Source organism: Labeo rohita, chromosome 1, assembly GCF_022985175.1.
Source record: "Labeo rohita strain BAU-BD-2019 chromosome 1, IGBB_LRoh.1.0, whole genome shotgun sequence".
In the NCBI taxonomy this organism is placed as follows: Eukaryota; Metazoa; Chordata; class Actinopteri; order Cypriniformes; family Cyprinidae; genus Labeo; species Labeo rohita.
In genome coordinates, this window is record NC_066869.1 from 46,293,962 (window position 1) to 46,311,412 (window position 17,451).

Here is a 17,451-nt window from a genome sequence, read left to right on the forward strand (position 1 = left end):
TTATTATTATTATTATTTAATTCAGACCTGTTATTTTATTTTATTTTATTTTATTTTATTTTATTTTATTTTATTTTATTTTATTTTATTTTATTTTATTTTATTTTATTTTATTTTATTTTATTTTATTTTATTTTATTTTATTGTTTCTACAGGTGGGTCAAGGTTGAGTTGTAAATACTGACAGACTTTTCAGGTTTCAAGTTGATTATTTAATTAAACTCAGGGTTTCTTAAGCAGTGTGGAGTTTCAAAAGGAGTTGTCCTGAGTCAACAAGTAATGCAGTCTTGAATAGGAATAATTTTCAAAGCTTCTGCAAACTCATTTTACCTTTTGCGGCTGTGTAAATCTCTAGATCTTTTGTATGCATGAGGTAAACTTCTGCTTTAATAAGTCTGCCCTCATTCTGCAGGTAATTGGCTTTGATTTAACATTTCCTACATTAATAATAGCTGTCACACTTTGGTGCAGATACACAGTAACTCACTCTGTTCATGCACAGCTAATTAGTACCAAGATCAATCACAGGATAATAGAGTAGATGTCTTTGAATATAAATATACGGAATACCTAGCATGTGCTTACGAATGCGACAGGTTGGACAGACAGATGCAAACAGATCTGGAAATAAAAGAAACTGCATCAATTAAAGCGTCACAACTTGCACTAATGCGCTTTTCCCTGAGGAAGTCTCTAAAGTGGAGTTGATAGCATGACCAAAGCTGTCAGGTGCTGCGAATCAATTATGGCCACATGTGTAGCCTCAAGACGCCTTTCCTTTTACAATGGAGATGGAGAAGAAATGGCTCCTTTCACTTTTTGCTTTTAATACGTGAAATAATTGTGCCTGCTGAGTAGTTTTTACTTAAACTAATTGCTTTTCTGCTGTTATGGTTGAATGTAACGGTGGCATAAGGGTAGCTAAAGCTTGCAGCCGTAATTGTAACCCAGTGTCTGAGACTTTCTTTCAGCAGACGTGGAAAATGTAAAGTATACCCAGTAGATTTATGCATTATGAAGTAGAACAGGTAAGTGACATGAGGAAGTCTGTCTTGTGTCTTCACTGCTGTATGTCAGAATAGCTGCATAAAAGTATTTAGCAGCATGTTGCAAGTATGGAAGAATACATACATATAAAAAGTAGTTGCTGTTTTTTGTTTTTTTTAATGTCACATTATTATTATTATTTTTTTTTAATCACAATTTTGAGAATTGCGTGATATAAACTCAGTATTCTGACCTTTTTGCTTAGAATTCTAAATTTAAATATGAATTTACACAATTATGAGTTATAGTATATGAGCATATCTCATATTTTGTCCCCAACCACTGAAATAAATAAATAAATATCTTTTACATCTGAATTTACACAACTAAATAGTTCATATATCTCGAAATTCTATTTTTTTTCACATCTTTTTGTCCCCTACCACTAAATAAAACAGATAAGTAAGTAAATAAACTTACCTCAATTATTTTTATTTATTTATTTATTTATTTTTATTTTTTTTTTTTTGAGGGAGAGAGTTTATTTGCATAAAAATGAAACTCAGTATTCTGACTTGTTTTCCTCAGAATTCTAAATGTATGTCTTTTACATCTGAAGTTACACAATTACACAATTCTTTTAATTAGAATTATGAGTTTATATCTTGCAATTCTGTTTGTCCCCAACCACTGAATAAAATAAAACAAAAATAAAATAAAACAAACAAACAAATAAATACATGCAACTTTTATCTCACAGCTTTTTGTTGTTGTTGTTTGTTTGTTTTGTTTTATTTATTTATTTTTAGTTTTTGAGAGAGAGACAGAGTTTACGCATTATGCAATAGTGACGCGTGCCATAGCAAGCCCCACTTACTGAATCAGATGAGTTTCAGATTTTTTCCTCTCACAATTCTGAGAAAAGTCAAAATAGTAAGATTAAAAAGTCACATATTTAAGTGAAGAGATGTATCTAATTAGATCTAATTAGATCTAATCTAATCTTGTTTGAATACACTTTTAATTATAGTTTAATTATATGCTACCATTAACCACAGTTAATCTGTATTTACTAACCCCAAATTTTCAATGGCAGTACATATTAAAGTGCAAATGTTTTGTTAAGAAAATAATCTTTGATACATCAGTTCAAAAAGGTGATAGATTTTTAGCTAGTAATAAACATTTATGCAGTTTAACTAACTTCAAAAGACTTTCTCCATGATAGAAATTGACTGAAAAAACTGATTATAAAAGAAGAATATCTTTTTTTATGCTAACTCCACCGCCACACCCCTGAAATTGCAATGCATACTTGTGTTGCATTATGAAGTCGTGAACTGCATTCACGTATTTGCTTAGGACTGATGAATTATTTATTGTGATTATTTAGATCAGCACATCGTTGAATTGCTGTTGCCATCATTTCATAAAAGCAATAAGGCTCTTGAGGATGCGTTTGAATTTTTCCACTTGGCATAGTACACCCCTCAACCATGTTAAAATTACTGTAACGTACAGCCTCTCTTGGCTGTATTGCTTTTATATATATTTCCAATCTTAATCAGGGAAACTATTGCGTGCATATATCCCTAAGCTTCTTCTCGACTGGAGCAGAAGTTGTGGTATCAATTAGACGCTGAATTATATTGGCACCAGGTTACATCAGCCATCATCCCACTGGCTCGTCTTTGCTTCGTCTGACAGGCTAGACATTGATATTCACGACGAGCCGTGGTCACTCGGATCCTGGCTGGGGAATTAATGCAAAAAGTTGCAGAAATGTGCACTTGTCAAAGTTTGGCATCAAAGTGCCCTTGAAGTGGTACATCATACAAGGATCTTTGTGTCAACAGAGGTCAACAAAGCCTCGCACACACACACACACAGAAAGATCTAGCTACCAGTGTCTCGTCTCGTAAGTGTTTATCCCCCGTGTAGAATCGGCAGCATCTTAAACTGACCCCTGTCAGAGAGTTCAGGTCGTCGCAGCGTGGATTTTTGCGTGTCATGCAACACTTTTTTGTCTCCCGACGCACCTGGAGGTTTTGAAAAAGGTCACCTAAAACTGAATGACATGAATAATTCAGGTTTCTTTCCAAACGTACCGCACTAATACATATCCAGCAATCATTTGCCGTTCGGTCTATTAGGCAGCGCTCATCCGACTGTCTCGGACCAGCGTCAGATTTTCAAGCCTCAATGACTCATTGATTTTGAATTACAGGGCATGTTCATTGTCTGGGTGAAGCAATGATCTGATAAGACTGATCCACTTACATCACCCAGCTGACATCAAGACAAGTCTTTTGAATTTTTCAAAGTGAATATCTCATGAATAGCGTGCTCTGTTCACAGGAAATGCCAGTGTGGCACCAAAAAGATCTTAGACTTGGTTACCAAAAATGTGACATGACGCTGACAGTGTTTACAGTAGTCTTCCAATTGGACTGGTCACCACATCAATTGAAGGATGAAAATAGGATGCGACTAATGAGAGAAAAATGTGCTGCGGAAAACAGTTTTGTCCTTTGATTTTGAGGCACACAAAACTTTAATTCAAAATCACCTGCTTTGATCTGCTGAAATCATCTGTTTAAAAAAAGCATCTGTGGTTTAAGTCAACACTTTCGATTAATTAGGTCACATTAAAAATATGCTAGCATGCATTTTTTAATAAGTAAAAACTAAATATTGTGAAATATTTATTTAAAATAACTCTTTTCTACTTTTATGTATTTTAAAATGTAATGTATTCCTGTGATGCAAAGCTGGATTTTCATCATCATTACTCCAGTCTTCAGTATCCTAATATTTAAAACTATGGCATTTTTGAAAATGTTCTCATTAATTCTTTTTAAATGTTAATTTAAATGTAATATAATAATATAATAATAATATAAAAATAATATTAAATGTTTCCATTTATCGAAAAATAGATTGGCTACCAGATTTTTTTTTTTTTTTTTTTTTTTTTTTTTTTTTTGTTGTTGTTGTTGTTGTCACAGAACGAGCTCAAATGATTGCCAGACGAATCAACACAAAAAAATAAATGAACTTTAATTTAAGAATTTATATTTAAATAATGTTGCATTCAATAATGTTAATCTTTTATTTTGACATTAACAGTGGCAGTCATTGTCAGTCGACAATGCCACCAGTTCCTGAGGATACTTAAGTAATTTGATAATAGAATTTGTTGACTTTTTGGATAAACAAACATACATACATAAATACACAAATAAACAATAACTTAAACGTCAACAATTTAGCAAAATACCTTGCCTTGTACATATTGCTTCTTTGCCATTTTTGGATTTTGTTATGAACTGCTGTATTTAAAACATTGACATCATTTTATTTAATTTTATTTTATTTTATTTTATTTTATTTTATTTTATTTTATTTTATTTTATTTTATTTTATTTTATTTTATTTTAATCATTCATTTATCATTAAGCCTTATTTATGTAGTTGAATGTCTACTGTGCATTCAAATAACTCCATTAACCATTAAAAAAAAAAAAGAAAAAAAGAAAATTATTTGTTAAATAAATAAATAAATAAAAAAGAATGCACATTGCACGTTACTTAATATTAAGCCTAAAATGTTTTAATGTCACTATTGATTATATGATCTTTAATACTGGCCTTTAAATGCTAAATATTTAAAGTGTACCTGAAGTATACTTGCAATAATATATTATTGCAAGTATACTTGCAATAATATAATATATTTATAACATATTTAGTTGGACTTCAGCACTACTTCCAAACAATTAAAGTGCATTAAGTACTAAATTAGTTGTTCCAGTTTAGCAAACTTTAAGTATACCAATTTAGTATGCTAAACGTATAATTGCAGGGTGTTTTTGTTAAGTACATCAATATGTAAATATATTTGTAGTATACTTAGCATATATATATATATATATATATATATATATTTTTTTTTTTTTTTATAGGGTAGATTTTACAAAACTTCTGAAGAGGCCACCATGATGCTGTGCTGTTTTGAATATTTTTTTGCATGTTTCAAGGGTTTTCTAGTTGGGTGTCAGGCTTTTCTGAGTGGTTAAAAGATCTGGCACAAGCCTCTGATATATTCCGGTCTCAGACAAACCTCAAATCCCCCTTCAACCAAGTCTGAGGGATTTTTGTCCAGTTTATTTGTCCACCAAGCCAAAGGTGTAAACAAAGTAATAGCACACGTCCATACCACAAATAGTTCAGGGCAAATTACACGTCCCTAACCTCAATTACGAGCAAGTGTAATAGTGACGCGTGCTATAGCAAGCCCCACTTATTAAACATCACTTAATGTGCATCTCCCCATTAGCTCAAATGATCATATTGTGTTGCAGTGTGATTATACAAACACATCACATGCATTTCAAATAACACTGTGGAGTTTTCTCCGGAGCTCTAGATTGGAGCCAGTGTTTTTCACTGCTTTGGTATCACCACATCCTGCCTGAGACCTAAACACTGTCATAAAACAAGCTGCAGGCCTGATTTCAGATCGGTTGAAACCTTACGGGAGAAGGGTCTAGAACAGCCCAGCAGCCTGGTTTGTGTGCATTCTCACTGCTCCAGGGGTGAACTCTTGTTTTCTGATTGTTTAAGGCTTAGCGAGGGTCTGTAGACCATCAGCACTCGTAGCTGCCAAGTCGGGTCTGTTTTTAGTTTCAGGCCTGAGCCCTAAGTTACGGCTCGCACTCAGAATATATATACGATCGGTAAGCACCGTAAAGGAGAAAGGGTCTGGAAGTCATCCAGACGCAATGAGCTTTTTAGGCGAGTGTGAGCATCTGATACTAATTTCAGAGCCGGATTGTGTACTGTGCTGCATGCATGGCTGGGAAACATTCACAAGACGTGATGAACACAAAGCATGTATGTATTACTCCAAAGGTAACGGGTTCCGGTCAAAACAGCGCCTCATTAAACTGAAAAATACACTGAGCTGGAGGGTTTATGCTGTTTGAAGTTGTTGCAATACCAGCAAAACTAGTTATATTTGGGGCCACTGAAGGTGTGTGGCTCCTATTGCGTCTGTTGATTTTATTATTATTTTTCTGGCGGTCAATAAACGGTGGGAAGATTTGTATCCACTGTTGGGGAACAGATCTTAAACTCTGTAGTGCTGCTGACTGATAAATATCACATTTATATGCTTATAACTCTTCTGGAGACTTCAAATAGTTATTTGGACTCTAATGGTATACTCAAACATACACATGGGCTCCAATTACCGAAAAATAGATTGGCCACCAGATTGTCTTTTTTTCTTCTTCTTTTTCTTCTTCTTCTTCTTTTCTCAGAAGGATGATTGTGAGACAAATCAACACAAACATAAATGAACAGAATCATTTGATGATAGAATTTGAGGACTTTTTTGGATAAACAAACAAACAAACAAACATACATACATACATACATACATACATACATACATTAACCTTCAACAATTTAACCAAATACTTTGCCTTGTACATATCACCATTTTGGATTTTGTTATGAACTGCTGTAGTTATATAAAATAAATAAATAAAATAAAATTTATTTAAATAAAATAAATAAATAAATTAAATAAAAAAAAAAAAAATATATATATATATATATATATATATATATATATATATATATATATATATATATATATATATATATATATATATATAATACTACTACTATTACTAATACTATCTAAGCTTTTTATATTCAAAATATTTTGGCAGTTGCAGTGTCAGCATTTTCTCAGCAATACTTTTGTGTGCAGATCAGGGATATTAAAGTTAACTAAAAGTAATACTAAAACTGAAACCGTAAAAGAAAAAAAAAAAACTTTACTTAAAAATGAACTAACTGAAATAAGATTTAAAACAAAACAAAACAAAACAAACAAACAAACAAAAAAAAAAAAAACATAAAAAAACTTAAATATAAGGTAAAAAAAAATTATAGTAATTAATTAATTAAAAATTATATTAATTAATTATTAATTAATTATATTAACTAAAATTATACACAATATTTACAAAAACTGTAAAATAATAATAATAATAATAATAAATTACTTTAAAAATATTAAGAAAAAACAAGCAAACAGTATCTCAATGACACAAAAATAACGTTGGCGCCAACCCTCATGTTATCAACAAACCTTTCTGGTTATGCCTGTTTTGACCCTGTAATTGCAGACACATGTCCCTGATTATATTATTTATAAAGCTGCATTGAAAGCATAGACCCTAGCCTCAGTATGACTTAAAATAATTGCAATGGATCATTATTACCAGTTCAGTTTAGCTCGGGTCTAGCCTGTCTGGAAATCATGCAGTTAGTGTCCTACAAACCTTTGAGCTCTGTTTAAATTATAAATCATTTGGCTATTTTTTCTTCTGGGACAATAACATCCTGACTTCCTTGTTATTTATGTGAGCAGATCTACCAGAATTACTTTCCAGCAGTTGGACAGACGACCACACGAAATACAGCAGTCGGCGAGTCGTCTAATGATTCCCTATTGTCTTCATCGTAGGCCTAAACTTGTTATTTTAAGGAAAACAGAAGTGATGCAATAGCGTGAGAATAAAACTGGGCTATTTTCAACCCATCAGTCCGAGCTCATCTATGTATTCATCACACACGATCCTTTAAGAATGCCTGTGTGTTTATAACGAACTAGGGAGCGTAATCTGTGACAGCTAGCTTCAGGTTTGGAAAGATCTTGTACGTCTAAAAATAAACGGAAGACCTTGTCCCATATCCATGGAAGCTGGTGGGATAAGTGGGCTGGTGTCAGCGGTGCGTTTATAGCAGTCTCGTCTGCAGGGGACTGGGTTCTTCACTCATTTATCAATGTAGAACTCACTCACGACACAAACGCTTTGACTTGTGTTTATCCGTTTAGAAGTGAAGCAGCATGAGATGGAATGAGTTGCTACCATCTGAAACCATCTGCTCCAAAATAAACTTGGAAACTCTTGTGTCACGCAAAGACACGAAAAGAGGACGCAAACTTGTCTTGGGTACAATATGCAAGTATACAAACCCCCGTGGGGTTTGTTTGTTATATACATCCTCAAATATGAGTGGCTAAGAGCCTTTTCCTGGAGTGTGATATTGTAGTGAAAAGAGATCTCCAACCGTTTCACTGTTTTTATCACTTCCGCTTTGCAGCATTTGTCACATTGAGTGTCAAGGCGGATGCCCAAATCCACTATAATTTATGTATTTTATAAATAATACTGTTTTTATGTCACGGAATGTAGTTTCAAGAGTTTTTTTAGGCGCAAAAGTAATTGTTTAGACTTCAAATACGTGGTTTGCTAATAAAGGTAAAGTCTATTTGAAAATTTGCTTCAGTATTTTTCAGAGATATGAGCTCCAGGGTATCAGCGGCCGTTCAGCGCTCATGAACCCCCTGAGAGCAGCCTCACCTTGGCCAGATCTTCTGGAATTTGCCATTGGCTCTGATGTCTCTATAGTGGTTAAGCATGAGATATAATTCATTTTTGGTAAATCTAACAGGCAGTCTGTGATCTTTTTAATCTGTTCCAGGGCAAACAGTTTTGGCAAAATCTCATCACATTCTATTTTATGTAAATTTCATGCTGTATATCAGAGTGCTGCCTTTGTACTTTTGACTGAATTGCCTTGCAGCTTTTATAATGGCTTTTGTTGTTGTTTATTAAATATTATTATTCAATAAATTATATTTTATATAAATATTAGTAGTATTTAATAATAGTATTTAGTATTGAGAAATGGTGTATGTGTTTGTGATAGTGATTTTAGTTACATTATTCTGCCATTAGATGGTGAGTTGGTGACAATGTTGTTTTTATGAGTGAGTCAGTAGTAAAGACTTTCATATTGAAAAAAAACTGAAATTGTTGTAAACAAGGAAGTTATTTTTACTTTCAACAATGCCTTGTAAGATGCACCCAACAAATCCACTGAGTAGCAGCGTCGTAGGAAATCACCACTAACAGATGAAAGGATAGTATGACAAAGATATCGCTTTCTTCAGCGGACGTTGAAAGTAATGTTTTATTGTGAATATGAGATGTGGAGTTTCCGCGTGAGAGCGCTCTCTGGCCTTCGAATGGAGATGTACTGCTAATCACAGAACCGTGCTTCACTGAAAGATACGCATGACAATCGCAGCTTTTGATTAATCGCGATTGCGATTTCATTACAATTTATCATGCAGCCCTAGCAGGTAATCACTCTCGCTCACTCCATCTCTCTCTCTTAATACTTCAGATAATACAGTGAGCTATTAATACAGTAATACAGTAAGCTTTCAATGAAGCAACATAACATTCTTTCGTTACTAGTTCTAAAGTGACGTTTTTGAATTAGTAATGGAGGTTTGGGCTCAGCTGTCAAACTGAAATTTGAATCGTGGCAGAAGGAATTAATTTGCACAAAGAGGGTTTTTAAAGACACTCCATTGTCATCTCTTTTTATCAACACACTTTTGTCATCGAACTGTTGTATAAATGCAATATTACACCCGTAGCTGTGCAATATGGCTGTATATCAGTACGCTGCGAGTGCCTACGGCACGCGACTATGCCGAATATCACAGCCATATCACATGTGCTCATATGTGTAAGAATATTGTAAAAATAAATAAATAAAACACATAAGAAATTACTGTGTTTAATAAATTTACTAGCAATTTGAGTGAAAGTTCTTCAAAAATAATGCAAAATATCGTACAGAATTTGCAAATTAAGAGCACAGGTGTTTTTTAAAGGAGAAATTCACTTCCAGAACAAAAATTTACCGATAATTTACTCACTCCCTTGTCATCCAAGATGTTCATGTCTTTCTTTCTTCAGTCGATAAGAAATTGTTTCTTGAGGAAAACGTTTTAGGAATTATCTCCATATAGTGGACTTCAATGGTGCCCCCAAGTTTGAACTTCCAGAATGTAGTTTAAATGCAGCTTCAAATGGCTCTAAACGATCCCAGCCGAGGAAGAAGGGTCTCATCTAGTGAAACGATCGGTCATATTCAAAACAAATTGACAATTTATATACTTTTTAACCTCAAATGCTCGTCTTGACTACGTCTTCGTGAACTGTTTTTTCTGGGTCAGTACAGTTCGGGTATGTCGACTAACTCCCGTATCGTTTTCTTCCCCAACTTCAAAATCACCCTATATCGCTGCAGAAGTCCCGACCCAGTGTTTACAAAGTGAACATGCAAAGAAGATCAAACGCCTTTTACAGAAAAAAGGTAAAACAGAGAAGTAGGATGATTTTGATCTTACGGAAGAAAACGATGCGGGAGTTTTTGGACATACCCTAACTGCATTGACCGGGATTACACAGACTACACATGTGCACCGCAGAGACGAGATAATAAGAGAATTGGAGGTTAAAAACTATATAAACTGTCAGTTTGTTTCGAAAATGACAGATCGTTTCGCTAGATAAGACCCTTCTTCCTTGACTGGGATCGTTTAGGGCCATTTGAAGCTGCATTTAAACTGCATTTGGAAGTTCAAACTTGGGGGCACCATTGAAGTCCACTATATGGAGATAAATCCTTAAATGTTTTCCTCAAGAAATATAATTTATTTACGACTGAAGAAAGCAAGACATGAACATCATGGATGACAAAGGGGTGAGTAAATTATCTGTTAATTTTTGTTCTGGAAGCAAACTTCTCCTTTAAAACTACAAACAGTTGCTTAGTCTGATTTGCATTTGAGTCAGTCATTAATCCTTTTTGTTTTTTTCTAACATTTTTTTACAGATTTTGCAAGAACATTATAAGCACAGCTGTTTATTAAAAACTACAAACAATTGCTTAATAATAAGCAATTATAAGATGCTTTCTCCGGAGAGAGGCTGTCTGAATCTGATGCAATTTGGCCTATTAGGAAAGTAATTCACTGTTTAAAATTAATTTTTAATGTCATTACATTGATCCCTCAAAAAGAGGGAAAAGTTCAGATTCATCTTGATTAAGACAAATGTATTAATTAGTTTGACCTACTAAAGTCCTACCATGGAAAGAAAATAGAGGGGTCAGTAGAGTGTTAATAATAAAGGCAAAAAGGTGTTTTTGCAATGATTATGGGTTCCTCAAAGAACTGTTCTTAAAATAACACATTTTTCTTAGTGTGAAGACCATTTTAATAATCTGAAGAACCTTTTTCTACCAGTGGAAAGGTTCCATTAATCTTTATGGAACCATATTGTTCTTTAAGCCTTTGAGACCATGATTATGTTACATACTTATCTTCTATTACCTCTGCATTTCCATTTGAGTAGCAGAATTAGCTGCCACAGCTGTTGTAAGTCTGTTGTAAAGGTGTTTCCTACTGCAACAGTAAAGTTATTTATCCTCCTTCTGAAAGCGAGTGTTGCTCAAAGGGTGTGTTTATTTTCTTAGTTTGACACTTCAATTCGAGTCTGATATCAAAGGTTTCTTTTTATCCTTTATCACTTGATTATCCTGCTTACTGCAGCGGCAAACCAGTCTGGAAATTCATCCAAGGTTTCTTTTCATTCATGTTAGTGACTAATTATTGGCTGTTTTGTTCCTCGTACGGTCCATTTTTCTGAATGAGCGAGTGATATTGAAGTTGTTTGTGGCATTGTGTGTGCGGTGCAAGGCGACTCGTCTTTCCTTGAACTCTGTCAAATTGATATTGATTTTTCCCTGTGTCTATAGCAATGTTGTACAAGAATGCTGTGATCACAATTACCTCCGTCCTTTGTGCCATTTGCTTTGTGCCACAGAATGTTTTTTTTTTTTATTATTATTTTTTCTTCCACAAGAGCGAGAGAGTATAAATCAAAGTATTGTAGGGTTTAAAGTACTCACCTGCAACAAACCATTTAAATTCCACCCCGGGGGCTGAATGTTATTGACTTCAATTAACTCTGGAGATTGTGACTGTGAAAATCAAGCTGTGATGCCGCAACTCGCAAGAGTGAGCTATTCCAGCGCCTCTCAAAATATCTGCTGACCTGCCTTTTCCATTCCTCTTCGGATTTTATTGGGTGATTCAGCTATTTGCATAATTAAATATAATTGTTTCTCTGGGCCTAATGGTGCGCTCCATCACACTGTTTATGGATCGAATGTGATTGGAGAGTTATAAAGCGCTTAAATATCCACAAGCACATACAGTATAGGGTCACGCTTATGGATATAAGAATAACAGTGCAGGGGCTGAAATGCATTTCATGCATAATTCATTTTTTATTTTTATTTTTTTGTCAACTGTGCATTCTAGGAAAGCTTTTAAAAAATTCTAATTATAAATGTGTTATTTTAAGTAGTTAATAAAATAAACGGTTTATACAGTTGAAGGGATTGCCCGTTTCTTTAATAAACAAACAAACAAACAAACAAAGGTGTAGGATTTACTTTAAAAAAAAATTTCACTCAGTCATTGCTAGCAAATTTTGCAAGTAATTTAAAAATGGCAAGTTGCACACCAAATTAAACATTTTTAAGAAAAGAATAAAATAGTATTTACTTGTAATCTTTGTAAAAAGGACAATACGTGTCATAAAAGTAGTCCATAAGACACAAACACTATATACACGTCTTCTGAAGTCATAGCGTTGTGTGTGAAACTAAAATTTAAGTCTGTATTCACTGAAAATCTTTAGAAAATGGGGCGTTAACACGTTATTGCAGGTTTGACATCACTAAAGATGTCAAATAAGATTCCTCGAAAATTCACCTTGTGTTGCATGACAAAAATAACAGCGTATGGGTTTTTAAACACAAAGAAGCAACAAGTAGCACATTACATTAAACATGAACATTTGACTGTGTTTTCTTTTAAAATATAATCCAATCTTTTTTTTTTTACAATGCATAGTGTTATATAACGCTAACAATTTGAAGAATAATGAGCATTGCTGTCAAGCCTCAAAAAGCACAAGACAACCATTAAAACTATCATAAATGTAGTCCTTAAGACACAGATCTATTCTAAGTCTTCTGTAGTCATACAGTAGCTTTGTATGCGGAATCAATCGAAATGTAAGTCGCTGTTGACTAAAAACATTTGAAAAATGAGCCACTGACGTGTTACACCAGGTTTGACGTCAATGAAGATGTCAAATAAGATTCCTCAGAAATCCTCCTTCAAGTGTTTCATAACAAACATAACAGCATATGGGTTTGAAATGACATGAGTAAGTAAAAATCATTTGAAAATGAAAAATGCTTATATAATTTAGAAAATGTTTATCATCATAGCCATGGCTGTCAAGCTCCAAACACCATTAAAAGTGTCATAAAGTCTTCTGAAGTCATATGATAGATTTGTATGAAGAACAAAGTTAAATATAAGTAGAGTTTTACATAAAATCATCAAATGAATGGGTCATTGTTGCATTACGTCAGGCTTGGAGATGTCACATAAGCTTCCTCAGAAATTGTCCTTCAGTGTTTTATGACAAACATGGAGCATATGGGTTTGAAACTACATAAGGGTGAGTAAAAATGACAGAATTTCTGATTCTGGGTGAACTTTAATTAGTTTACTTTGACTGAGATTTAATTAGTAATCATTTGGCACCAGATTCAGCGACCAATCTGTTCAGACATCCTCATTTATAATGATGACAGCTTGACGACGAACACAAATATGAGCATGCAGGTGAATTTGTCCTGACTTTTTCCAAAAGCATATCCCCAATGTCCTTATTCTTTTTCAGGAAGGCAACAATGGCACGTCTTTCCTTATCAACCCATGCGGCTGAGCTAGTGTTAATATTGTATGATAGTGTTCTTCTCTGCCTTCGTCATGAGGCATTAATGGGGCTGGACTCTGTGTACGGCTTGGGGGAAACCATGAGAAAAAACATCTGCCATTTGTTTACATCCGTCTTCCACTGAACTCTTTGCTCTTGTTCGTTTTCAAATGGCTGAACTGGTCCTGGGTTTAAAAAAAAAAAATGTCTTATGTTACACCAACAAAGGACATTTCTTAGTGGTGTTTCTGCAACTGTATCCACAATTACACAGCTAAAAAGAGATTTTCGCATGCATATTTATGCTTACTCACATAATATTTATATTTAATGTAATACTTTTATTGCTTTTATTTTTCTATGTAATGTTCTCTAAATTATGCAAATGATTGTTTCAGACTTGTAACCTGTATCACTCATGTATCACTTCTCACTTTTTTTCTTCTAATTATGAAATCATTTAAACTCAAATCAAAATTTCCCTTCAATTTATTTATTTCTTTATTTGGCAATTAAGCTCATAATAAGTTGAATATTGTACAGTCACAAAATGCACCCCTTCAGGGTGATTCAAAGCTTCCCTGTTGGTGTTTGTTTTGTGTTGTATGTTTTCTCTAATAAATCGTATGTATTATATATGTATGTGCGAATTTGCATGAATTGCAAGAATGATAGTATATAGAGTTGCAAACCCCCTTGTAAGATTTTTCTGGAAGGCACAAAGTCCAGATGTTTAATTGAAATCTAATCTCTGTTTTGTACATCTGCAGGCCAGATTTGGACCCCCACCCTTCCCCTGCACTAAGATGTTTGTTATAATATTTGACTAATTATGGCTGCAGAGATATGGCTCGATGAAACAAAATTAGAATGTTTTTTTTTTTTTTTTCTTTAAAAAAGGGCAAATTACAAAGAAGCTTTTGTGTGAATGCATCAGCTATAAAAGGAAATGAAATGTTAAGTGGACATTGGAATTCTCAGCACAAAATCTACTCAATAAATTTGCTCTGAGGATTTCATTAAAGGACTGATAACACTAATTATAATTTATTATTATTATTATTATTATTATTATTAATTTAGTAATCCAACTAAATATTTTGTATACTACTACTACTACTACTACTAATCTATATGCTTCTTTTATTACGAAAGTTTGTAACAACACAACAAGTATTCAAAAGGAATATATGTTTTTTTCTATTCCTGTGTTATTGGACGTAATGAGTTGCTAAAGCTTTTACAATTTATAAAATAGTTTTTCAATTTTCTTTTTTTTTTGTCTCAAATTGTTTAATTTTTCTTTTTTTTTCTGTTGATGAGGGAATTCATTGAATTCTTAAGCAAAACTGTCTTTTTGGAAGTGTATTCTCTTTGGAAGAAAGTTTTCTAGGTTAGTTGTGTATAATAGTTTTGCAGTCTGTTGAAATCCATGACAAAATACATAATTTCTTCATGCATAAATTATCCACTGAATTCATGGCAATTTAAGATAAAAATGTTAATGAAATTGTTTGTCATTGCAGTGGTAAACAAATAATTAGATAAGCCAAAAAGTACAAAATGCACAATGATAGAGTGTTCATTTAAATCAAAATTTATTTATTTACATATTTATTTATTTATTTATTGCCTGCCCTGCATTTTTTGATTATTCTGTCTCTTTTGTATTTGCACATAGAGGTTGACTGATATGTGTTTTTTCAACGCCAATGCCGATTATTACATGTTAAGGAGACCATTAACCGATATTTTGATATTTTGCTGTATGTATATATATATATGTGTATAGATAGATAGACAGATAGATAGATATGGAGTGTAAATGAAAATTAATGTCAAAATTAAGAATACATAGGGGTCTGACAAAAACGTTCTTTAAATGCTTTTAAAAAATTTTATCGGTAAATCTGTTTTGAAAATGACTGATACCAATAACCATAAAAAAATGCTTAATATCGATGTTGTTAAACAGCCAGACCGATAATTGGTCAAATCCTAGTTGTAAAGCACAGTGGTCAACATTTGTTGTCTTTATTGTCCTTTGTAGCTGAATTGAATTGAATTCAACTCAGCTGAAAAGGTACACACATGGAAGGCCGGGGCTAGTTGTCACACTAGCTGTATAACTATACAGCTTTGTTTCAGTGGCTTTGTACATCGGTCTCAAACACTAGTTGAAAATGAGTAAATTATAATAGTTTTATAAATGTAGTCATTCAAACAAAACTTTTATTCATTTACAAACTAAATGTGTTAGTTACCTTATCTTTTTAAATCATTGCTGAATCATTTTGTGTTTCATAATCATTTTGCAGTTTAAATGCTCCTGAAAAGCTTATTGCATCCAGGTTCCCATGGTGACAGTTTAACTGTGATAGCATACTGGGCCATTGGGCCATGCTGTCCCAAAAGATCAAAGTCCTAAAGGAACTGTTATCTTATTTTTTCCTGGGTAATAATGGTGGAAATCATCAAGAGGTTTTTTTTGGAGCCAAGACTTTAAGGTTTTTCTCTATAAAGAAATAAACCCACCCTGAGAATTATTTTCTGGAGTATGAAGTGTGACAACTAGCCCCAGTCTCCGTTATAATAAATGCCGTTTTTCCACTAAACACTTCTGCTGAAATAACCAACCAACACAAGTGTGGATTTGTGATTTCATTTAGTCTCTCTGCCTGTGAACCAGACATAGAGCTCAACCACCCACATTTTTTGGCATAGTTCATCATTTTACCTCCCTCTTGCAATCAAAAAACAAAAGAGTACATTCTGTGAAACGGTTCCTTTAATAAAATCATAGTTTCATTCCTGAAGTCGAGTGTTTTATGTTAAAATTCTGCCCTGGGAAATTCTGTCACTCACATAGGAAACTTACCTTTTCAATGAGGTGTGTAACACGCTTTTAAGCCTATCTCGAGTCGGAAATGACCTTTTTTATCTTGTTTTAGAAGCTGGCGACGATTTCCGTGACAGCCGACGCTAACTTGAGCGCTTGACGTGAATGTCAGACTTGCGGTGTTGTTTGTTAAAATAGTGACAGCGTTTATATTGATAGGCAATGAGCTTGGTGATGAGGAGGAACGCTGAGTGCTATCCGGGCGAGTGTTTCTGTCACGAAGTGAAGGAAGACCACTGTCACGGAGCCCGTGTGACAGGTAGAGAGGATCCCGCTGAAGGCCATTAAAAATATAGGCAGTGACAGGCCTCTAACACTTGAAGTCATTAGCAGGCACTGGCTAATGATAACTGGGTGTAAGTTAGGTGGCCATCACAACTGTAGCTCTGACACACCGAGATATGCTCTTGTATTTTATTTTATTTTTTAAAGAGAGAGTTTGATGGTAAGAGAGAGAGAAAGAGGAACTGCGATGGAGAGAGAGAGTTAAATGAGGCTCTTGAGAAGTAGAACCACCTGTGGTGAACTTTCCAAATTAACCGATGATGCTTCATTTGATAAACCTTAATAAATAAGTTTACTCTGGATAGATGGAGCATTTCACTCACCTTTTTCATTCCCTCTTCTGTAAAAGGAGTAGCAAAAGGAGAAATTTTGCAGGAATCTCCTGCCTGCTCTTTTCCATATAATGAAAACTGGCAAGAAAGCTTCATAGAAGTAACCCAGACTGAAATTTACATTATTCTCTGGTTAATCTTCCCCTCCGGCGTCTCTCTCAAATCTCATTTGTTCTAATGTACATTAAAATATGCCTTG